The 25,620-nt window shown below is 40.0% G+C and overlaps 1 protein-coding gene across 4 annotated transcripts in view; it reads left to right on the plus strand.

Moving 5' to 3' along the window:
- Positions 1–2,421: 2,421 nt before the first annotated feature.
- Positions 2,422–25,620, plus strand: part of nrxn2b (neurexin 2b) — a 1,099,331-nt gene continuing 1,076,132 nt past the window's right edge. For all 4 annotated transcript variants that reach the window (XM_072459234.1, XM_072459237.1, XM_072459236.1 and 1 more), the window contains exon 1: positions 2,422–2,658. The gene's annotated coding sequence lies outside the window, so the exon portion shown is untranslated. The remainder of the gene's footprint in view (positions 2,659–25,620) is intronic.

A 25,620-nucleotide genomic window follows, 5' to 3' on the forward strand; every position in this document is an offset into this window, starting at 1 on the left:
CAGAAGAACTGTTCCTAAACCTAACCTTACCCAAATTGTGGAATAATATACTGTCAAAAACAAACATTTGCAGACAAAATGTGATCTTTAGTTCTGTTCAGCTGTTTCCATTTCTATTTTAAACTATAGACATTCTAGAATATTGTGAACTATAGACGTGGCATTCGATGCGTCTACTATCGACCCCTTAGCAACTCGCCTCGTCCGGGAAGAGTTGAAGGACTCACGAGCAGTCCCCTGTCTTTTTTTAGTATTAGTCCTCAAAAAACGTGAGTAATGAACAAACCCATCGACCACATTTTCAACACGTCTATAAGCTTTGATGAAAGTTGCTAGTGTTTGATAAAAGTTGAGGTCTCTGATGTTCTTGTAAGCATAAATCCAAATAAATCCATGCCCATAAACACTGGTAATGTGCCAACGGATTTGCAAGAGCTACGACGTAATCACAGATATTTAAACTACTTCTTCTCTTTAATGGCTTGAAAATCAGGTACTCCACTCTTCACTTTTCCTGACCAAATCTGAATTGTCATCTGACCGAGTGGAACCTCTGAAGCCATTTCCCAAACTGCTGCACTGATTCTCGCCCCTGCCTTCGCTCTCTCTTCATTCTCACTTGCCATTCCCGAGCCGTGCAGCGATGTTGACAAAGTTTCTCATTAAAGGCTCCCAGGGTGTATTTCCTGTCGGCTCCTCCAAACTGGGCTCAGCGGGGGGGACACATGGAAGCTCGTCAGGGCCGATATCCTGGCGGCGGATTGTCACAGCAAACCTCTTTGATAGTGGCCGCTGTTTTCAGGCTGTTAAGTCATTTTTGAGTCACAGAAGTGGATGGGACGGCTCCATTTGGCCTTGTGGGAAAAAAAGAAGTATGAAACCACCAGAGAAAGAGCAAGGCCGGCCGAGCGTTTAGGGCACAGGTGGCAAAGAGAGAAAGAGAGAGGGCGAGAGAGAGGGGGGGGGAGAGAGAGGGTGAGAGAGAGAGAGAGGGGGAGAGAGAGAGGGGGCGAGAGAGAGAGAGGGGGGGAGAGAGAGGGGGAGAGAGAGAGGGGGGAGAGAGAGAGAGGGTGAGAGAGAGAGGGTGAGAGAGAGAGGGGGGAGAGAGAGAGAGAGGGGGGGAGAGAGAGGGTGAGAGAGAGAGGGGGAGAGAGAGGGGGGGGAGAGAGAGGGTGAGAGAGAGAGGGGGGAGAGAGAGAGAGTGAGAGAGAGAGGGGGGAGAGAGAGAGAGAGGGGGGGAGAGAGAGGGTGAGAGAGAGAGGGGGAGAGAGAGAGGGGGGAGAGAGAGGGTGAGAGAGAGAGGGTGAGAGAGAGAGGGGGGAGAGAGAGAGAGAGAGAGGGGGGGAGAGAGAGGGTGAGAGAGAGAGGGGGAGAGAGAGAGGGGGGAGAGAGAGAGAGAGAGAGGGGGGAGAGAGAGGGTGAGAGAGAGAGGGGGGAGAGAGAGAGAGAGAGAGGGGGGGAGAGAGAGGGTGAGAGAGAGAGGGGGGAGAGAGAGGGTGAGAGAGAGAGGGGGAGAGAGAGAGGGGGGAGAGAGAGGGTGAGAGAGAGAGGGTGAGAGAGAGAGGGGGGAGAGAGAGAGAGAGAGAGGGTGAGAGAGAGAGGGGGAGAGAGAGAGGGGGGAGAGAGAGGGTGAGAGAGAGAGGGGGGAGAGAGAGAGAGTGAGAGAGAGAGGGGGGCGAGAGAGAGAGGGTGAGAGAGAGAGGGGGAGAGGGAGAGAGAGGTGAGAGGTGGGGGAGAGAGAAACTGAAAGAGGGCGAGATAGAAAGAGAGAGGGGGGGGAGGGAGAGCATGTGAGCCCAGTATAGTTTCTTGGGTCATTGAGGTGCTTAAGCCTCTCACTCACGTTCAGGAGGTTCAAGGCGGGAAATCACAGGTGCAAACAAACTCACTGTTTTAATGTGATAACTCTTCAGATTATGAGCATGTTATTGTTCCAAAGTGAACATCCAAACATTAGGTGGGACCGTCTAAAATGAATATTACACAGGGAAATGTGTTACATCCACCAAACACATGCTTTAAATTATGAACAGACTAAATTATATTATTTCAAATCTTCTGATCCATTTTGACGTAAATTGTCCCCTTCTTTTTTGTTCATTTTTGAACAATCCTTTTCACCACAATCTCCCCTTGAAGTTTTTGGGGCGTTATTTGCTCGTCTCCACCGTGGCCTGGGGTGAAGTAACCGCGTGTCTCCAGCGCGGGGCGTGCCTCCGCGGGCGCGCTCCACAGTGCGGTGCCGCTGCCTCTGACTCCAGCTGGAAGCAGGTGGAACACGCATCAAGTCAGCGCCAACCACCGCCAGGAAACACGCCTCTGCTCGTCACAATAAAAGCGCTGAATTTTCAGAGTTGGAGCGCGCTTTTAGTCTGAAACGCAGTAGAGCTCGCGCGCGGGGCGGTGACGCGATCTTGACGGCGGCGATGCAGGTGGAGCGGCTCGTCCAGGACCGTTCACATCTGTCTTGAAGGAGACTCAGGAGGGAAACGGGGGGGAAAGCCGCGTCCCGACGTTCTGCTGCGTCTGGATAAAACACGCACTCGCACCCGCAGCTCACGTCGCCTCTTCTCCTCCTCTGGCTCCGTCTGAGGATTTTTTTTTACAAAAGTCTGGAGAATTTGACCGAGGACGGATCGGCAGCAGAACAAAACACAAGTAAGGACTTTTTTTCTTCTTGCTCGCGGTGGTGCGTGTTTCGACGGCGCGTCACGGGTCAGTGTTTGCAGCAGATTTGGAGCGCGCTGGATGTTTCTGCTTGTTTGTTTTTCTGCGTCTGTGGGAGCAGACAGTTGCAACGTGTGCTTGCGTGTGGCAAAAAAACAAAAAACAAATAAAAATAAAGAAACATCTATACATTTGCGTTTCAATACATCAGAATCGAACATAAAAGTCACGGTCACGCGTCTGTTGGCACGTTTACGCAATGTCCAGCAGGATTTAACCGGGGTGTCTTCTCATTGCTGCCTGTGAGACGCAGCATCTCACAAGTGACGCGCGCAAGACGAATGCGCTCTCACTTGTGACACGCGTAAATTGTGCGTAAAACGGTTAAATTTTCCTCTTTTACAAGAACACACGTGCGGACAGCGCCAGAGGCTGATCCGAGCCATGTTTGTAATTGGCTGCTGCTCATGAAATCGTGTTATAGTAGATGAGATCGGCGTGGAACATTTGGAGAGGAGCTAGATTTGAGTTATTTTTTTATTCATTTTTTGTACATTTATTTTAATATAACGACTTTTCTCCTCTGCGCCACCGTGTCGCCAAAAGCGGCCACTGGAGCGCGTAACGGTGCGTAACGGTGTCTAAGCAAAAGGAACTCCCCAAAAAAAGGAGAAAAAAAACCACATAGAAAGGCTTTACGTCACTGTATGGCCATGTAAAGATTTTTTATGTATTTATATTTTTTTCATTCAGTGTGATGTGTGAGAGGGGTGAGGGGGTGAGCGTTGCGGGGTGTAATTACAGCGAGGCGTCACGTTGCGCGCGGTTTAGGGGCGAAGATGATGGAGGGAAAGGGCACGAGGAGGTTTAAAAGAGGAGAGGAAAGGGTGCTTAGTGAAAAGGAGATGGAGAATGTGTGAGCTAGTGATGGATGAATTTATTTGGCCACTTATGTTCTGCTGAATTCGGTTTTTGAGAATATTCTGCTGTATGGAACTGTTCTATTGACGATTGTTTGCGAATAAATCGACTTAGATATGGCTGAAACGCCGTCTTAACGTGTTTGATTTCAGTCTGTTGAACGTAAAAGTCTTCGTAGCCTCAGTGCCACGTGGTGTGTTTGTCTCGAAGTTGGATAATGTCGCTCACGTTGACCAAACTGTTTGTCAGAATACATTTTCCCATGTGTGGACAATAAAGGATTATCTTATCTTATCTTATTTGTACATTTGCGTGTTCTTTCCTGGTCACTTCTACTCTGGATAAAACAGTGCATCTGCTGTTTTTAGCCAATAGTCAAAGCTGTGGCAGAAAGCTGGGATGGTTTAGGCCATCAACCATGTAACCATAGGAGCGGTTGGCTTATTTAAAGGCAAGTGGCACTGGAGCAGTAATATACAAACGTGTTTATTTTGTGACAATTGTTCATTCCTATAAAACACAAATAACACAATTAATAATATTAGAAATAAATCAAATCATGGTGATGTAAGTTGTACGCTTTATGGCTATTCAGGATCCTTATCTTTCATGTAAAGCTACAGTTTGAGAGAGAGAGAGAGAGAGTCCTGTCTGGAACCAGGTGTGGACTTGGCCCTAATTCGATCAAATGAACCAGGACTTGGGATCTGACCCTGACTTGAAGGCCAGTGAGCTGGTACTGGACTTAATGTTACTTAACACTCAAAACAAGTAAATGTGTTTAGAAAAGGCTCGTCGCTTTACTGCTGATAGTGAGATGTACTTCCACTGCTCCACTGCTCTTCTTCTTCTTCTTCTTCTTCTTCTTCTTCTTCTTCTTCTTCTTCTTCTTCTTCTTCTTCTTCTTCTTCTTCTTCTTCTTCTTCTTCTTCTTCTTCTGCTTCTTCTTCTTCTTCTTCTTCTTCTTCTTCTTCTTCTTCTTCTTCTTCTTCTTCTTCTTCTTCTTCTTCTTCTTCTGTGTTTTATGGCGGTTGATATCCAAGTGTTACATTACAGCCACCTACTGTAGTTGTACATCTTAGACTTTAGACTTCCCTCAACAGAAACAATATATAGGACTTGACTTGACTTGGACTTGGCGTTGGCTTTGTCTTGGACTTGGACATGGGCTTGGACTTGGACTTGGACATGACTTGGACTTGGACATGACTTGGTCTTGGTGTTGGCTTTGGCTTTGGCTTTGGCTTTGGCTTGGACATGACTTGGACTTGGACATGACTTGGACTTGGACTTGGACATGACTTGGACTTGGCATTGGCTTTGGCTTTGGCTTTGGCTTTGGCTTGGACTTGGACTTGGACATGACTTGGACTTGGACTTGGACTTGGACATGACTTGGACTTGGCGTTGGCGTTGGCGTTGGCTTTGGCTTTGGCTTTGGCTTTGGCTTGGACTTGGACATGACTTGGACTTGGACTTGGACATGACTTGGACTTGGACTTGGACTTGGACTTGGACATGACTTGGACTTGGACTTGGACTTGGACTTGGACTTGGACTTGGACTTACCTTTCTCTGACTACGGAAGTGACTCTTGAGGGGAATCAATCACATGATGAACCCGAACACATTACTTTGTCAGGTACAATGTAGTATTTAGTATTCTCGACACTACAAGACAATAATTCTGCCTCCAATATCATCTTCCATTTTCAAAACCAGTATTTATTTGTATTCCTTTTGCTGAAAATTTGACCTAAATTCACCATTACATGAAGTGTGTACTGTATGTTCCTCCCGATTTAGTGCTGAAAAGCTTTGATCCTTGCACAAACACCACATCAACACATCAAAGCTGTGACTAAACCCAACCAAATCCACACAAGGACCAAACCAGGACCTTAGTCATGGTCTCGGCCAGGTTTAGTCCCAGTTTAGCCTCGATTTTGAAGTGTGAACACAACCACTGTCAACCAGTTAACTTCACTACTTGTATTTTACTTGTATTTAATAATTCATTGCAGAATGGACATTTGAGATATTTCCAGGTGAAAGCTTAACGGGTAAAGGGTTAAAGGGTGCATGACAGCTTTTTATGATGTCTAATTTTGACTTTATTTGGTGTGTTTAAACCTGTTGCACATATAAATGATACTTTTACACCAATCGAGCGGCTATTAGTTGACAAATCTGTAGAAAATGACAGGAAGTGACATCACACTAGGGACCAGTCAAAGTTGATGCAGAATTCACACACGAAAACCCTACTTTTTTGACTCTCGAAACATGAGAAGTCGGAAATTCAATACGTTTTTGCCCAGTGTTTGCTGGGTAATTTCCTAGTGTGACGTCATCAATTACAAACAGGAAGTGGAATGATAAACCTTTTAAAAATGTACTATAGATTCAAATATATTTATCTCAACTGCATTGTAGTTCATTGAGTCGTCCGACCAGTCAGAGGCACTTTAAGAAGACAAACCTAGTGACAAAAAAATGAAAATATAAAAGCGTTTCGCCTGTTGTGTCTCCGCTAACTACAACGTACGAGCCTCTTTGATTTCCCCAGCTAATAACTCTTATCAAAGCTTGCGTACTTTCCATTGAAATTCCCTCCGGCGCCATTATCTTCCAAAGCACTAATTTCCTGCTTACACGTTGGCTTCATAAAACCGCGACTTGAACCACCACTTGACCACTGCATTTACAATTAAACCCCGTCACTAATGAATTACAGTTAAAGATATCGCTGACAAAAAAAGACATTCTCCTCCAGCTCCGGAAAAAACCCATCGGAATCTGCTAAAGCCGGTTCTTTGACGCGGTAATGAAGCTGTAGATGACATTGTCTGCTCCGAATGGCTTCCGCTTTTGTTCTCGGCGCACCTCGCTTCTGAAGGCTGCTTAGCATGGCTTTTGTCCCCGCCGAAACGACTCACAATAATGGCAAATTTCCATCGGCAATTTGAATAATTTTTCAGACCTTTTCGCTGTTTGTTGTTGGCGGAGAAGAGGTTGCGGTCCTTTGTCCGCGCTGGTTGATCTCGGGCGATTCGGTGAGCAACTTATTGAGCGGCTTTTCAAATTTAAATGTCATGTTTTTGAGGTTGGGACAATGTAGGAAAGCCAATGAAAATGTTAGGTCTTCTTTTGACCTTTTGCTTGTTGTTAATGTGAATTTAATGTGCGTCGAAATGTCCCAAATGGCTTGCCATATCATAACAAAAGGGTCAATTCTTCATATACGGTATATTGTACTTTGGCTAAGTATAACACAGAAATGTACTGTTTTATTTTAATGAAAATGTTGAAAAAGGCAGATTTTTATTAATGATTTTTCAGTTTGAATTGATATTGATTTAGTCTTGGTTTTGTCACTGCTATTGTTATTTTTTGGTTTGTATTTTGTCTGTTGCATTAATGAAAGAGTATATTTGTTATAACTGAAAATATTGCATCAAAAAGTTAGCAAAAACTAAAATAATAGTGATATTGCAGTATTGCAGTGTCCAGTACTGTGCAGCCCTACTTCATATGTATACTGTATAAGTATGTATAAATATACTGTATAAGTATATTGGCTGTTGGTGACTTTGTGTTTGTGATGAGCGCTTAGGTTTACTGAATTATAGCAAATTATAACTTTTGTTTTCAAATTTGAAAGAAAAAAAAAACAGAAAGGAAAAAGAGCTTTCTTTGTTCGTTCAAAATTCAAAATGTCTTAACAAAATATGTTTAAAAAAGGATTAAAAATAGAAATTTAAAAAGTTATGCTTCTACAAATCTACAAATACCACACCTGTCTGGCCACAGTAGTATTGTTGTTTTTACTTTATGTACTTACTTTACTCATTTTAACTTCCTAAACATGGTGTCTTAGTCGACCAAAATATGTATTAGTTGATTAATTATAATTGTATTGGTATGATAATGTTTTTGTAAACCTCGAAAGGAGAAGACATTTGATACAATTATTCAGCTTTTTTGTGCAGTTTTGTGCTACTTTTGTGTTGTTTTTGAGTGAATTTTAGATACAATCCTTTTTAGTCAACTAATGGATTCAACAGGCTCATCCGTCGACTGCTGCCACATTAAGGATGTCACAATATATAATTTTAGTTTTATGATTATTGTGAGAAAAAAAAAATCATCATGATTTAACGATTATTCACGATTATATAGACTGTGACCAAACAAACATGAAATCTTTGATTTTCTTTCATTCCCGTGGTCGGACATGTTTGTTTGGTTTCTCAAGTTTTTGACCGGCTTTACGAAAATGAACTTTTAAAAATACAAAATAAAGTAAAATGTGACAAAAACAGCCAGATAACATATAATTTTGTTACAATCAGCTCACCAAAAAAAAAAAAAAAAAATCTTCTAAAATTGTTACAATTATTAATTCTTGGTTCTTACAATTATATTGTGACCTGAATAATCACGTTTATCGACTAACCTAATAATCTTGACATCCCTATTCCACATTAAATTGCATCATACTTTAGTGTACAATCACAGACGGATTAAAGGTTTGTTTTGCATTTCTTTATCACTAATTAGAGATAATCCCACTCATCCCACTCAGTTTGAAGCTTAACTCGCGTGATGAAATACCTCAATGTATTCTTTTGATTTTAGGATGTAATTGCATTCTGAACACCACCAACGAAAAGAATACCTGCATAATAACGTAATAATCTCAATATATCCTGTATTTTTGGTATATTTAGTTACTTCCTGACACTGCTCCTTCCATAAATTTCCTTTTATTTCCCTTCCTTCATAAATTGTGCTGTCCTGACCCCAATTCAAATCAAATCCCTCCCTGGACTCGCTTGCGGATCTTCCCTAATAAGATATTCCACCTCACGCTGTGTGTATTTAGACTGTCTGCGCCGCCTGTCACCCCTGCCCCGTCCACCGCACGGTCAGTGTGTTCCAACTCTCCCAACACTTTCCCCCCCTTTTTCTCTCACCTTCTTTACTCGCCTCTATCAAAACACGCCCCAAACCTCCCCAAAACCACCTCTACACCGCTCGCTGCCCAAAACAAAAATTGAAAGCTTCAAAGAGTCGTCCTAATCCCTCGGACGACTGCGAGAGGAGCAATCTGGCTCATTACCCTCGCTCTCCCCGCCGCCGCCGCCCGCTCGACATCCATCTTGAGAGAGAAGACGTGGAGTGAGAAGCGCTATGAAAATCAAGACACTCCCCCAAAACGGAAAAGCGAAATGAAAGATATCCGTCAAGCGCTCGAAGCCGTCTGAACTGATGGGGACGAGACTATGGATTCTCATGATGAAGTTGTCAAGAGGTGAGGTAGTAAAAGGGGGAGGGAATGATTATGGGAGGAAAAAGTGGGGGATTTTGAAGGGCGTATGGAAGCACGGCGATGCAAAATCCTGGTATTGATTGTCCAAGGCTTCCACTGCTCCTGTGTGGGCCATTGCTGGAGGATATCATTGTCTAGACCAGTGCTAATGCTGTAAACGTCTGGGAGTCGACTTGTAATTGTAATTTAAGAGGCTTGTCAACTACAGCTGGTAGTGCTTGGTTTCGAATGACACCACAGCACTCTGTATTCTATGTTGTTGTGTTGCTTTCAATGGCGGAAAAGTTGTACGTCTTCTGTAGTTGAATGTCTTCTGTAGTTGTACGTCTTCTGTAGTTGTATGTCTTCTGTAGTTGTACATCTTCTGTAGTTGTACGCCTTCTGTAGTTGTACGTCTTCTGTAGTTGTACGTCTTCTGTAGTTGTGCGTCTTCTGTAGTTGTACGTCTTCTGTAGCTGTACGTCTTCTGTAGTTGTACGCCTTCTGTAGTTGTACGTCTTCTGTAGTTGTACGCCTTCTGTAGCTGTACGTCTTCTGTAGTTGTACGTCTTCTGTAGTTGTACGTCTTCTGTAGTTGTACGTCTTCTGTAGTTGTACGTCTTCTGTAGTTGTACGCCTTCTGTAGTTGTACGTCTTCTGTTGTTGTACGAGAAAGAAAAACCGTTGTGTATTTGTGAATTGACATTTTTAATGTAGTTTTTTGTTTTGTTTATGAAGAAAGGATGTTTTCCCTAAAAGAAAAAGCCAGATTTATAATTCATTGCATTGAATTTAGCCTCATTAAAGCCACAACAAAAATCAAAATAACTTCTATTCATTCAGTAGTAGATTGTGCCTAAATAAAGCAATACAAAATAACAATTGTTATTTAAAATTGTGCATAATATTTGCATGATGATATCATTTTTTATATATTTTTATTTTATCAAAGTGCAGAGCTTAGATCATGACCCAGAGATTAAGTAGAAAAAGAAAAACAAAGCAGTATTTTTTTTTTTCTTTTCAAATGCTAGTTATAATTTCGGTTCAGTCCTTGATCCTTTTTTTGTGTGTGCAGAGGACATGGACCTTCTAATCAAACTTGGTGACTGAACACACTGTATATACAGAATATGGAGCTATGCATAATATCTAAAATGTGGTTTTACTTACTCAAAAATAGACGCCCAGTCAATAATCGCCCAAAGAAAAGAAATATTTCTGCACTTTTGGGCTTAATCCTATGATATACTATATAAAACCGTTATGTGCAATATTTGAACCTCAACCAAGACATTTACAGCCACATTTTAGCACATTCCTGATGTATTGTTAAAATAGTGTTACATAAAATGCAATAGAGATAATAATAATTTAAAAAATGATGATGATGAAGGTGGAGGTAGAATATCTGCACTTGGGTACGAGGTGGCTGGTGTTTCTGCTGAAGCGGTGGTGTTTGGGTGGAGGTAACGTAATAAAATGGTGGAATAATGAAGGTAAGACGGATTTCACCTATAAATGAACTGTCAGAATACATTTGTCAAGCCGAACAAGGAGAGGCAGTTCCATATTTGGAGAATTACTTCTGTCTTTCTTTTTCAAATTCAATTCCACTTGTCTTGCAACCAAAGAGTGGTATAAAAAGCAATAACAGTTCCGTCTTTAAATGGCACAGTTTCTAAACAAAGAAGCAATCGATAGGTTCAAATAAAAAACAGAAAAGTTTCTTTGTAACATTCTAAGAGTAATATCAATAAAAATATGTTTTGTTTTCAACTGAAATAGCAGCCGAGACTTGAATTTTACAAACAGCAAAACCAAAGCATCCATCAATCAATCAATCAATCAATCAATCAATCAATCAATCAATCATTTTTCATTTAAAGCGCAAAGTTCATACAAAAATGCAATTCATAGTTCTTTATAACGTTAAAAACATCATAATTTCTTGATTCACCTTGAATTTCTACATAGTGCGTTTTAAACTTTTAGATCTAGTTTTCAATTAATGTTGTTTTCTTTTCAATACAAATATTTTTCTTAATTTTCCCCCCAATAAACACTTCAAATGTATTGCTTTCTATTGCTTTTTAACCAACCAAAATTGTACAAAACCTCCGTAGCAATAAAGACCAAAAGCCCCAAAACTGTCCTCAAAAAGCAAGCCTCATTTCCCTATTATTTCCACTTTGTTTCGATCCGGTTTCCTTCCTAACTCCACGATCGATACCTTACCCCACTCTCTGCCCCGTGAACCCACTCAACTCTGCATACGTCCATTCTAAAATGTTGGATGGGTCTTTTTTTCCCCAAACGTTTGAAAGAAAACGCAAACGCTGGACCTCTTTTCCTTCAAAATCCCAGCAACCCCCAAAAGCCCGTGAAGAATGCAAAAGCGCTGCATTAATGAACATGTTCTTTGTAGCCTCCAGCGAGATCGAGCTTGTGAAATATTTACTTTTGCATATATGGCTTTTTAGGAGGCAAAATCCTTGGGCTGGAATTGTAGAAAGATTAAAGCAGCATCAGTGATAAAGATATAAATGAAAACATATTTATTTATGCACTTAGTTTTGCTGTCGTTCAATGTTGCAGAGAAGATTTGCCATCAGAGAAAATAACCTGAGAGTATTCTTTTAAAGCTCTACTGTGTAACTTGTCTCCATGGAGAATCATAGTTATATTTTTGATCACTGGAATTCTTTATCTGGACTAAACAGACTCTAAAACACATACAAAAAGACTTTATTTTTTAACAAAGACAGTTATTCAATAAAAATGTAAAAAAAAAAAAAGTCTAAACCGTTATATAATACACTTCATTTGTAAATATTCTCAAAATAGAAGCCTTCTGACGCCATCTTTCAACCTTTATTGGTTAAAAATGTATTGATCAAATCTCGAAAGAAAGAAAAATACTCGTTTAACTCGTCGACTACTAAAGTAATTGGTCTTTCTCTCTTGGTCTGAACAAAATGTGCTGATGTAACTTGTTTGTCTGCTGAGCTTAATCCGTCAGACATCAACATATCGTCCAACACTTCACAATATGTTGTCTTTGTAATATAATAATACATAAATAATAATATGTAGATTGCACAGCTGTAGCCTACTTTTGTTTATGACATTTGTTTTTAGAGAGCTTCATATTTTACCTACATTTAGGTAGAGCTGGGTTGAAATAATCGATTTTCCGTTTTTTAATCGATTCGCATATTAATTACCGATTATCGATTCGTACGTCCAAAGATCTAGTTTTAATATGTTGCTTCTCTACACAGTCATGAAGTGAAGGAAACGGTTCAAACACATTTTTAATTTTTAATAACATTAACCCCCGGATCGAATCGAAATCGGATCGAATCGGATGGGATCTGAGAAATTGGAAAAAATCGATTTTGAAACGTAAAAATCGGAATCGAATCGATTCTTGAAATTGGAATCGAAACCCAGCTCTACATTTAGGCCACATCTTCCTCAGATCAGATGCTCTGCTTTATGCTTTTGCGCCTGTGATATCCCTGTGTGAGCTTCTTTGATGCTTAAACGAGTGTCTCAGCGTCTTTACAGCTGTTTGGTGAAATGTTTTGCCAGATTTAATTGGAAACACTTACACGCTATTGACCAGCTGCATCTGTTGTGTCCGAGCACATGTGTGTGCGGCGCTCGGTGCCTCGGCCCCGCCTCTCGCTCGCAGTCACCTCTCTCACAAACGCAGAGGAAGTTTGAAGCTTGGAGGATACTTTCAGACTTGTTGCGCGTATGAGGAACGATAGTCGCATTTGTCCATGTGACATTCGTTTGGAGATGTGGTAGATACAGGCTCAGCGGGCGGCCAGGACGTGGCTCCGGCGTTTTCCAGCTAACATCTGTCAATTGTGCATCGAGACGGATCAAGATGCTTGCGTGATGCATATCGTGACATTTAAGAATCGTTACACCCCTAATACTAAGTCTGCGACTATACAGAGAACATGAGCTGGTAATTCTAAAGAGCTCCGAACAACCTGTCGTCTTACTTTAATAATGGAAAAAAAACATTTGCAACCTATCCTAATTTAGTCATCCATAATCATAAACACATCAATATTTCAACAACTAAAACGTGGCAAGCAGCACCACAACCACAAAACCACGTCTGCCTTTGAGCAAAATGTATCAAGCCTTTTAACGTTTATCGCTTTACCTGAAACCCTTTTCCTGCCGCCGCCACTTTCGCACCCATCCGTTTCAGGCCTCGCACAGACACGCGGCCGGTCGGTTTCTAGCTGTGAAATGATCGGATTTCAAAGTGGAGCAGGTTGCGTAACGGGGATATGGGACACACAAAACCGCGAATAAGACTTTCATGCTCATAATTGAGGAGTGGGTGTTAGTTTTCTAATCCGTACACTGCGGGATAAGAGTCATCTACACCATTCCATTCCTCCGCCACATTATAACCCCCATTTGTTTTGAATAAGACCCAGAATGGCTGACTCCAACAATGGCGGAGGGTGTATTACAGTCAGTCACCTTCTATATATGGTCTTGATGCAATAGAACGCAAGCTAATCTGCGATAGGCTAAATGTGTCTTTTCTATAAATAATTAAGTCGCTTTTGTGTGGAAGCTCTTCTATTGTGGGCTTATGAAGCTAATACTGAGACGAAATGAAGATGTGCAATATACTGTAAATGGATTTCAATAGTACTGTAAGACTGTAAGATGTTGGTGCGCTTTTTAAAACTCGTGGTTGAAGTTTAAGTGTCAGACAAAGGTGAAAAATGTGTAAAATGAATCACAAAAGTGCAGAAATATCGCCTTTTATAGCCTTCATTGAAAGTTTACGACACCATCATTATCGCCACCAGGGGGCAGTGACAACTTTCATGTTTGGAAATGTTCTTTTTCAAAACAACATTCACAATATGATCTAAATTCAGACCAGTTTATCTTTGTTTGTCGACATACCGTGACATGTTTCGACTGATTGTCTTGGGTCATCTGGAGCTGGGTCAAGACTTTAGCGTGCTTTCGTTTAGTTTAGTTGATAAATGTCCCCTTTAGCTTTTGAAATATCAGTTGCTATTCTTTTTGGGGTATTCTGCCGCGCCCTCTGCAGTCCGACTTCTTCAGAACTGCATCCCGTGTGTGAGAAAGCATAGAATGCCCCCTCGTCTCGGTTTACTGTGCTACGGGCACGTTTCTGGATTTCGATTGCCTCTTTTATCCAGCTGCTGTGTTTGTTGTCCTCTGCTCCAATAACTTTGTCTTTGTCATCCCAATCAATATCGTGATTTTTTTCCGTTTTGCAGTGGTCCGAGATTGCGTCTGCGAAATGGAACAAATGCAGGTTATGGATTGGGACGGGGCAAAAGTCGACCAAACGAACAAACATTGAGCTGATAGAACAGGGTGTGTTCAGTTCAATTCAATTTATTTTTGTAATGCCCAAAATCTCAACAGCAGGTGCATCGGAGGGCGGACATTTACCACAGCCCACCACCTATAAAACCATTACCAAACAACACCATTTATCTAAAAAAACAATGTCCGTGCCACTATTTGGTTCTTTAAAGTGGACATTAAAAGTGGATTGTTTTGCCCTTTTTTGGGGTAAAAAACGACGTCCAGAACACTCCAAAATGACAAATAAATGAATTTAATCCATTTCCTTCAGGCCTTTTTTGTATTTTTTATGCTACATTAGTTAACATGAATACCTCCTGTGTGCGGTTTCACATTAGTTTCGTGCGGTTCTGCAAAGTTCATCAAATCAAATGAAGCATGTTTTTATGTCGAACTGTTGTAGAATGAAAAAGTTTGCCAACAGTTGGAAACAATAAGAAAAGCATTAATATATGACCATTCTTTCATTTTTACAGGCTACAATCATAAAACGGAATGGATTAAATGTCATACTTTTGCATACGTTAAAGTGCGACGTCGACTCACTAACTGTAGCCACAATCATTTTATTCAATATTATGGAAAAACAATTCCCTTTCTCTCTCTCTCTTTTTTATGTACTTGAATGATTATTGTTTTTTATGAATGAAGACCAAAATGCAAGTGGCAAACATCGATACGTGCTGCTGTCGTAGTATTTCTTTCTTGGATGGCATCCCATTTTGAAATCTATCTTAGTCCAAAACGCGGGGAAGAAAGTGTAAATTCAGCTAAACGCCCTTAAGAGAGTGGGTTGTGTTTCATTCCCTGGCTAGAAATCCATTTGGCTTTTGTCCGACTTGTCACAAATTAATACATTTCACCAGCGCGGCTCACAAATCGATGCACATACTTAAAAGCGCCAGCCTCACAACTTTAGCCAACTGAGCTTTATTCAATATTTTTTTAAAGATTTGACAAAGTTCCAGTGTTTGCTAAACATTGATACATGCTGAAAAATATATTTGTTGGCTAAGCTTTTATTTTTATCCTGACATAAAAAGAAGAGTAGTGGCTCAGAAGGTTTAAAAAGTGTTGGCAAGACACTTCACAGTCTCCGCCCATTATGCAAATCTTAATAATATAATTCAATATTACTTCACTCTGCTGAAGGGTTGGACGACTCTATGAACTAAAATGCAGTTAAGATAAATATATTTCAAATTTTTTAAGTATTATAAAACATTTTTCACAGAATAGCCAATTTTTTCGGTTTATATTTTCACTTCCTGTTTGTAATATTGATGACATCACGCTAGTAAATTACCCAGCAAACACTGCGCAAAAACTTATCTAATGTCACAGTTTCTTTTTAATTTCACAAATTATATATGGTTACTTTATTTAGTTGAATTCACGTTTAGAGAGTCAAAAAAAAGTTGTTTCTTTGTGTAAATTCTGCATAAACTGGAATGAGTGTCCCTTGTGATGTCACTTCCAGTCATTTTCTACAGATTTTTCTACGTTTTCTCGAACTCGATTGGTGTAAAACTATAATTTATATATACAACACGTATAAATACACCAAATAAAGTCAAAATGAGAAAATCATACAAACCTGTCATACACACTTTGCCAGAAAAGTCTTCTCGTTTAAATGTTAATAAAAATGCGTCTGTCCACAGGAAGTCTTTAGCAGACTCTTGACCTCGCAGCATGGACTAAACCTTCCAGAGTACAGTTTTGGGCCACTTGTTGTGAATAAAGCCTGAACTTGACGAAACGAGACAAAGCCCCCGTCAGCAGCTCGGTTTTGGGACGTTTCCCGCCGGGTCTCATCAGTGGCGCTAATTGCCGGGGTTTAGCGCTTTCGTCCCTTTCCAAATCTCTCTCTGAGCTCGTTCCCAAAAGGGAGCGGCGTTCCAGAGCCCGACGCCGCTTTCGAGCTGCCGGTGCAAACGAAACGACACTCCGCTTTGGCCCCATGGCGTTTCCCGGATTTCGGAGGCTGCTTTTTTTGGAGATGTGAGCGTTCCCGAGGAGGTCCTGGAAGGATGAGTTGATATGACACGGACCCTGGTGTATGTAAAGCTGTGGAGCGTGGGAGATGGGAGGTGTGAAAGGCACAGATGGTGGTTGTGGTGGTGTGACTGAGTGAGGGATGTAGGGATTTCACAATTTTGTCGTTGGGAATTAGTCTTTTTAGGAGGAGGTACTGTATTTCTTTGCAGTCAAAACTGTTTATTATTAACTCATGTTGCTGGAAAAAAATCAAATAACCCTTTTTACTCTGTTGTTGCTGATGTTGTTGTTATTATTGTATCTTTATTTAGACATACATTTTGATTAATCTGTGTTTTTCTTCGATAAAAAAACAAAACTGAAGAATTATTAATTAATTTCATATCGTAAAGGCGAGACGTAGTGTGAGTTTTTGTCTGCAATCATGGCGTTTAATATGTGAAATATTCCATGGATCACATCCGAATTTAAATTGATTCATATTTCTTTCTTGACTTTATATCTAACCATAATGTTGTCATAAAAATATATAGATGGAAGTCCACAAGGAGTTATAAATAAAAATGTTTAGGCCCTCTCTACCTCAAAGCTTTGATCCATGTTGTTTGTCCTTCCTTTCTTTCTTTTTACGACTAAATATCCTAAAGACAGGGTTGATCTTTGTGGTTTTTAATTCATTTATTCATGTTTGAACTTCTTTAAACTTCGGGGATGTTTAACCCTTCGTTTGATGGGAATGATGGTCTAGAATACAACCTCCCCACTGTCTACAATAGCCCGAAATCAAGCCAGTCAAATGCTCATGAGGTACTCGACAGCTCTGAGGGTGAGATGACCAGACCTCAATAGGCCCGAATGAAATTGGCAGACTTGTAAACAAGAGCAGGGCAAGTTTCAGTTTCCTCGCTTTGGGTAGGACCAATCGGAGGAGAGTATAATGCTCCTGCTCAAATCATTCCCATTAGATTGAAAAGGACTTGTCTGCCACAATTTACTTGCATTAAACCCCATTTTTTCACAACAACCTAGACATGAAAGTGTTGGTTTTACATGAAAGTAAGTATGTAAACCAATATTAGTCTTCCTCCCTTTTAGAGCACATACTATAAGCCAGACAAGCTCTTTTTTTATGAATCCCCCCAACAAATAACATCAATAAATGAATGGATGAAGTGAAAACTGTACAGTATCAAGATGAAGCCTGCTTTTAGGATCTTCAGTTGTAAAAATAAAGAAAGGAGGACGGAAAAGCAACATATCTGGATAAAAGTGGCTGCACACCAACAAACACAACACATTTTTTCACCCCATTTTTTCACTAATTGACGACTGGGAGACATAACGTGAAAGAAGAAACAATAATATATATATATATATATATATATATATATATATATATATATATATATATATTATTTTTTTTTTTTTTTTCAAAACACTCTTTTGTGCTAAAAACTCCCTTGCTTCGCTTCTATCCTTCTCTGTCGGTGTAGTATAGATCATGCTTTCTCTTCCGTGCAAAGCCATTTTCTCAGAGGATGCTGCTATCTGAAAACTGCCTCCAGTTACCCACTACTACTATTACTACTACTACTACTACTACTACTACTACTACTACTACTGCAACAAATACTACTATTTTACCTACTAGTAAATCCTTTAAAAGTTGGTATTGGTCAGATCCACAGGTTGGTGATCCCTCTCCCTCCAGTTACCTACCCCCTACTACTGTTACTTCTACCTCTATTACTACAATTGTATACAACTACTTACTTTTATCCAGTTACCCACAGCTAGTACTATCCCCTCCAGTTATCAACTTAATTTAATAGTGTTACTCCGGTTAGTGCTACTAATACAACTACAACTTTTACCTACTGTACCTATTATTACTAGTACTACTTCTTATACTCCCAACAATGATCAACTTCATCAAATATGTTTACTCCAGTTCACTGCTACCGCGACTTTTCCTCCTCCTACTCGCACTACTACCACCACTACTTCTACTACACTTCCTAACCCGACTCTGGTGAATCCATACGACTTAGTCACACCTGCACAACCCCCTGCTCCAAATCGATAAGAAAAAGCGGGGCAGTTTTTCCACTCTTGAACTTGCAATATCTCAATACTTTTTGTTTGAAGGGGAAAAGGAGGAGAAGACAGACACATGTCTAGGCTGCTGAAAATGTGATCGTGTCAGCAGTTCAGTTGTCATCTATTATTAAACCAAGTCTAGCTTCTCTTGTTGATGACTTGGAAATATGTGAGTGAAAGGAAAGGAGAGATTTGTAGTGTTGGGTTTACAGCAATATCACAATGTTGCGAGGTGATTGAATGTCATCTTGCATTGACTTGAATTCAACAAAAGGGTGAAAATAGTGAATGGAAAATGACTGTGAATGAAGGAATAAGGAAATGGTATGTAGTTCGAGGAAAAGTTTGATGTTTTCCTTTGACATTTTTGTTTCTTATCATTCTATATAGGTTGATGGAAAAGGTTTTGTTTAAACTTATAGGGCATACGTGAGAAAATGCGGAAAACCATTGGACTGCTGCAAACAGTTTGACATAAATGTATTTCAGGTTTTTTTAGACTTAAGAATTAAGGTTCAGCACGTTTAGTAAAGTAGAGATAGAGACATAATATACACTTTCCTCATCATTAGTTTACTCAAAGTTGTATCTTGATGGATTCCTGCATGTTTGAGTAAGCCTGTATTGTCCTCCAACTGAGGTTTGAGTCCTCAGTAAATTCCTGTTTTCACCTACCCCCTATCCACACCCACATCTCTGTTACTTTAATCTGAATTTTTTGAAAAATTAAGACTCACGACGATGTCACGACGTTGCAATTTTAAAATAATAATAACATGTAAAGGACAATATGCTCCTCGCTACGATGACATGCCACAATAAAGAGGCGGGGCTTATCAGTTCTGTTGTTTTGAACCGGAAGTCTATTGACCTGTTTCTATTGTTAAGCAGTTTTAGATCAGTTCTGGGCTTTTTACAATGAACAAAATGTACAAATGCGTCGTATGTCTCCTTTAAGAACAGAACTTTCACATTTGCACTTTCCATCACTGCACAATACGTTGCTCACTGCCTCTGTCTGTAAATATACCTTCATATATTCATACCCCCATCCACCCTAAACGCTCGCCGCAGCTCACCAGGCGCGTCTGACCTTCCCTCATGTCATTAACCGCTGTGGGCACACTCCAACTCAGACCTGCTGCTGCCCGTCTGATCCAGAAACAATAGGTGCGGGATAGGGCCAACGGGACCATCACTGCAGTCCTGAAGGGAGGACGTGATTTGTACATAAGCGGTTCCGACACCATGCTTCGGCACCACGGACAGCTCCTGTAATAGCTTTTGCTAAATAAAGAGAGAGAGAGATTCAAAAGTGGAAGTTATTTACAAAACTAGACTATTGGGTCGTTAAGAAGGCGACCTCTGCACAACACACTGCTCTAAAACAAAAGGTTAACGAAGTCCAACGCAGCAGTAGGATTGGCCAGTATAACGACTTAACTGACTAAAGAGACATTATAATGAATTAATACATGGTAACAGTTCAAACTTGGGTTCTCTGGTAAACTATGTATATTGTTTTTTTACATTTATTTGCATTATCACTTGGATATTGAAAACAGTTACACATATTTAGTACATTGTTTAATGACAAACGTTTTTGACTTTTAATGGCTCATTAACATGTATTTAAATAATTAGCCTAGGTGCTTATGTATGATTTGTACCTATTAACACTTTATAAATAGTTCACTAAAGAACCTTATTTTCAATTTTACATTAATTTAGTGATAAAAGACACATTAGCACCACGGACAGCTTCAGTAACATCCTTTGCCAACAACACCAACAAAAGACAAGAGTGAGAAATGTTCAAAACTTATTTACGAAACTAGACTACAGGGTTATTCAGGCGACCTTGCACAACACAATGCTGTAAAGCTTTGAACAAAAGGTTAAGAAAACAAAAGTCCAAGATGCAATAGCTGTAGGTTTGACAACTAAAACTACTTAACTGACTAAATGTCATTATAACAAATCAAAAATATGTTACTAATCAATATTAATGATTTTAAAACTAAACACTCATTTGAACACGTATCCATGCTAAAAAAAGGACAAATTGTACCTTTCCTTATACAGTTGAGCTTTATCTGTACTACAACAAGGCAAAAATAGTAACATAAAGAAAGTACTATTATTTAATGTTTAAAATGTAAACAAATAAAAAATAATATTATCGTTGTCGTTTCAAAATCGGTATTGGGTATGTTCCTTAGTATCAAAATCAAGTGTGACAATATAATTAATTCACAGCAATAAAAAGTCAGGTTAGCACCACAGACAGCTCCAGAACTACTTGCGTCTAAAGGGAACAATAGATCTTATTACCCAACCTAGACAACTGTGCTATTCGTTTAACCTTCACATTTTTAATCACAAAGCAGTAAAACTTTTCAAACGAAAGGTTCAGAGAGCAGACACAGGCGCAGCAGGTTTGACAAAAAAGATAAAAGAAAGTATAATAAAATATAAATTGTATAATAAATATTTTTTATTCATGTACCGATTTAATTAAATACCAAGGACAGCGACTATTGAAATGATGTGTGGTAAAGTGTGAGGAAACTGTTATAAGACTAATTTACTGCCTCTATCTACACTGCAAAAAGGGCCATTATTATTGAACAGAATGTCCGCAATAATGAAGCCACTATTTATTTATTTTTTTAAATGTTATGACCTGGTGAACTTCAATCAGCTCAAATATTTAAAAACTCTCCTCCCACTAATTTGCAGAATATATTTCAAGATGGAAATGCCCATCATGAGTACAAACTTGGAGGGACGAAATAATAATGTAAACCAAAAAACAGAACGACTTTACAATCCATGGGCATTTCAGTGCACGAAGTTAGTGTCTGGCACAGTTTAACAGGATTAAATGCTTTTACAAACCTATTTAAAAGAGAAGTAATTAGAAAGTCCTTGAAAAGAGAAATGGAGAGAGAGAGAGAGAGAGAGGGAGAGAGAGGGAGAGAGAGGGAGAGAGAGGGAGAGAGAGAGAGAGAGAGCTGGGTGGGCTGAATGAATCTGGTGATAAAATCTAATTGTGATCTCATTCTTGTGACAATATATATTCTATGTTGGTAAAATTGACACACCATTAGTCAAACAATTTCTTTTGAATTCCGTTTCATTCTCAACAAAGACACTTTTTTTCCTTCCAAACTCCTACACTAGCTGCGCAGCTTGTGCTGTCGCAGAGGCAAAAACTCTGGCCTGGGAGGAGTTCGGGGAGGCCATGGAGGAGGACTATCAGTCAGCCCCAAAGAAATTCTGGCAAACCGTCCGGCGCCTCAGGAGGAGGGAGCAGTGCTTAACCAACACCGTTTACGGTGCGGGTGGAGGCCTGCTGACCTCGACTGGGGATGCCGTCGGATGGTGGAAGGAATACTCTGAGGATCTCCTTAATCCCTCAGTCACGTCTTCCGAAGAGGAAGTAGAGACCGGGGACTCGGAGGCTGGCTCATCCATCACCCAAGCTGAAGTCACTGAGGTTGTTTGCAAACTCCTCGGTGGCAGGGCTCCGGGGGTGGATGAGATCCGCCCTGAGTACCTAAAGTATCTGGATGTTGTAGGACTGTCTTGGTTGACTCGTCTCTGCAACATCGTGTGGCGGTCGGGGACCGTGCCTCTGGACTGGCAGACCGGGGTGGTGGTCCCTCTGTTCAAGAAGGGGGACCGGAGGGTGTGTTCCAACTACAGAGGGATCACACTCCTCAGCCTGGGGAGTCCTTGCCCAAGTGGAGGAGTTCAAGTATCAGGTGGATCGGTGCAGCGGCTGCAGTGATGCGGTCGCTGCATCGGACCGTTGTGGTAAAGAAGAGAAGGAGCTGAGTCGAAAGGCAAAGCTCTCGATTTACCGGTCGGTCTACGTTCCTACCCTCACCTATGGTCATGAGCTTTGGGTAATGACCGAAAAGACAAGATCGCGTATACAAGCCGTCAAAATTAGTTTCCTCCGCCGGGTGACTGGACGTGGCTGAGGAGCTCGACCACACGGGGGGAGCTCGGAGTAGAGCGGCTGCTCGGGCATCTGTACCGGATGCCTCCTTGGCACCTCCCTTTGGAGGTGCTCCCGATTCAATCAATTACAATGCAAAGCTGAGGAGTGCTGCGGCGCTCGTGCCATGGTGCTTTTCGCTCGCACGGTGATCTTTTCGCTGGCGCGGTGATCTTGATACCTGCCGGTATCTTTTGGGCATGGCGGTGACATCTCGTGGCCACATCAAATCATTGCATAATGTAATATTTATATCATCTCCGCACCTCTGAACTCAAACATACATAACTCTGTTGTAAAAGGAGAAAACAGCGAGGCGTTGATAAAATACACATGATTACAAAGTGGAGGCTGGTCATTATAGGGGCTTTTACTGTCGGCCAACAATTATATGAAACAAGGATGTAACCGGTTTGAATCCCACCAGAGAATATTAAGTGCAGTCCGATAATAGTTGCAATTTATTTTCTTGGCGGACCGCCATGCTAAAACCCCTCAGCAAGAACACTGGCAAAGTGTGAACAGATAATAAAGTTACCTCTTCATAGAAATTTAAAGATACTTAGTCTACAGGAGTCAAGATAAAGTGTAAATGGTGATCTGGCTCCAAAAAAATTGTGATATTAAGTGAATGTACTGTTTTGTTTGTACGTATGTTATGTTGTGTTATTTCATGATGAGTGGGTGGGATCGGATTGGAATTGTAGCGTTGCTACATCCATCACCTTTTTAGACTAAGTATTGGTGTATCTGTGTTTTTGCTGTATATGTCGTTATATATAAACTATATGTGCAGGTTTTAAATAAATAAACTAACTATGTGTATTTTTTCTTCAAACCCAGACCATTTTAAATCTTAAATTACATTAAAATCTTTGAACAGGTCCAATACAGCAGTAGGTATGATAGGGAATACAAGTTAAATAAAAAGATAAAATCCAATAATAAGCAGAATTTCAGAACCACGGACAGTTCCCACCATTGCCAGCAAATGGACATTGTTTTAAAACTAGACTACTAGGTTATTGAGGCAACCTTGAGTGTAGACTTTTATTTTTTGTCATGATGAGAACTAGGTCACATTCACAGTGCAGTAAAATTAGCACCAGCCCTATCTATCTGTCCAACCATCCGGATGGACGTTCTCTGTCTCACAGCAGCTAACAAATGACAGAAGGGATGAGAGGAGAGATGCAATTAATCAAGCATTAATTTTGGAATAGTAATTGCGTTTCTAATCTCCTTGTATTGATTGGGTCCAGAGTATAATCATTGAGCTGTTGTTTCATCATATTTCCTTTGCTAACTTTACACCAGATTGTTTCTATATTTGCAACGTGTATGATGAATAATTAATGAAACATAAGCCATGCCTGCTGTGTTTTAAGACATGTACAAGTGTCATGTACCCGATGTCTCACTATATTACAGTAAAGCTCGATTGGTCCTTTTATGTTTGAATGTATACGATTCAAATTAGTTCCATAACTCTATGAATGAAGAAAGGGAAAGAAAGCGAGAGAAAGGGAAAGAAAGAGAGAGAAAGGGAAAGAGAGGCAAAGGAAGAAAAAGAAAGGGAAAGAAAGAAATATAGAAAAAAATATAGATATAAATATTGAAATAAAGTAAGAATAGAAAATACATGTCTCTGATATTTTTTCTCTTAGTTTTAACCAAAGCTTTCTTGCGGTTGATCAAAGAAACATGAACTCAGACATAATAAACAATTAAATAATCTAAATAATACATTTTATTTTTCTTTGTGTGTTAAGTCTTGGCTTTTTGGCTGCTGTATTTTTATTAAATTTATTTTTTGGTCGTAATCCCTATTGTCATATATATTGTCAATTTTATTGAGTTCTGTTGGTCTGTCTAGTATAAAATCTTAAATAAACATGGATTTGTTTGTCACATAAATAATAACAATTTAATTCCCCTCTTATTATACAAAATAATAATAATTGAACAGTCGAAACAACTATTTGTATTTATTAGAACAAGGTATACACTTATACATTGTGTTAACCCTAACCCTAACAAAATAAGATAATAAGTTATCAATGGGTGAAATTTCACATTAGATTTCAACAATACGTCTTTCATACAAACCACTGGAAACTGAGTTGGTCGGTCAGTCGAAAAGCCTTGTGTAAACCGAGTCCCATAGCTTTATTCCATACATGCTGACAGTGCAACAGTTCTGTCAAATCAGGACCATGGAGAGCTCCCCAACATACGCCCCACTCCCTGACTCAGGAGCCCGTTTTCAGCACCAGGGACAGCTCACAGGGGTAAACCTTAAATAATTCACTTGAAAGTTGTGTTTTTTTAATCAAATGATGGTTGTTCTGAGAAATGAAGCAGGAAAGTTATGAAGATATGCCTTTCTTATTGTGAATTTGATCTCCATGTGGGAAAACAAGAATTTCTCCATCAAAATAGCAATAGTGTGAATCAAATAATAGGCCTTAACCGCCATTGCCTGAATAGTAAAATATTGAAGGTGCAATCTTGTCAAAAAGTAAACTATAAAGTTTTATTATGGATTTGACCCACTATTTCTCCTTTAACTCACTAAACTAAATGAAAAACAACTTTAAAGGTACACTATATCATTTTTTCTTCTTTCTTTTTTCTGGTCGGGATATGCTACCTGCGTGTTTCCCTGGAGACATACATTTAATAGCTTTTTCTATTAATGTTCCAAAGTATGGCATAAGTATGAATCTATATTGTAATTTTATTTTTTAATTACATTATTTTGAGTGAAAATACATTTAAATTGATTCGATGTCTAGACAAGGTTTAAACCTAACTATAATTTGAGCTGCAAGCAGCAATAAAGGCCCACGCCCCGGCACACACCGTCATCCCTTGTAACTGCTATTGCTTTTCCATCGACCCAAAAGCACAATTGCAAGTGTGGTTTACAGACACAAAGAATAAACCATCAGTGACTCGTTTCTGATGGCCACTCCCACAAGTATATGTAGGTTGTGCTATAAAGACAGCCACAGAATGTGTTCTACATGTATATGCTCTTCCTTGTTCATTTTTTTTCTTCCCCCCCCCGGCCCAAACACTTAAATTGACAAGACAGTTGTAGAGTGAAATGGGGAGGGAGAGGGGCGAGGCATTCTGCAAATGTCAAGGGCTGTCCTCAAACGTACAATGTCACTGGGGCAGCAATCACACATCTGCAACACCCTTTTCC

The sequence above is a fragment of the Eucyclogobius newberryi genome, unplaced genomic scaffold, assembly GCF_026437365.1.
Source record: "Eucyclogobius newberryi isolate DKJ021-1_F unplaced genomic scaffold, fEucNew1.0.hap1 SCAF_22, whole genome shotgun sequence".
In the NCBI taxonomy this organism is placed as follows: Eukaryota; Metazoa; Chordata; class Actinopteri; order Gobiiformes; family Gobiidae; genus Eucyclogobius; species Eucyclogobius newberryi.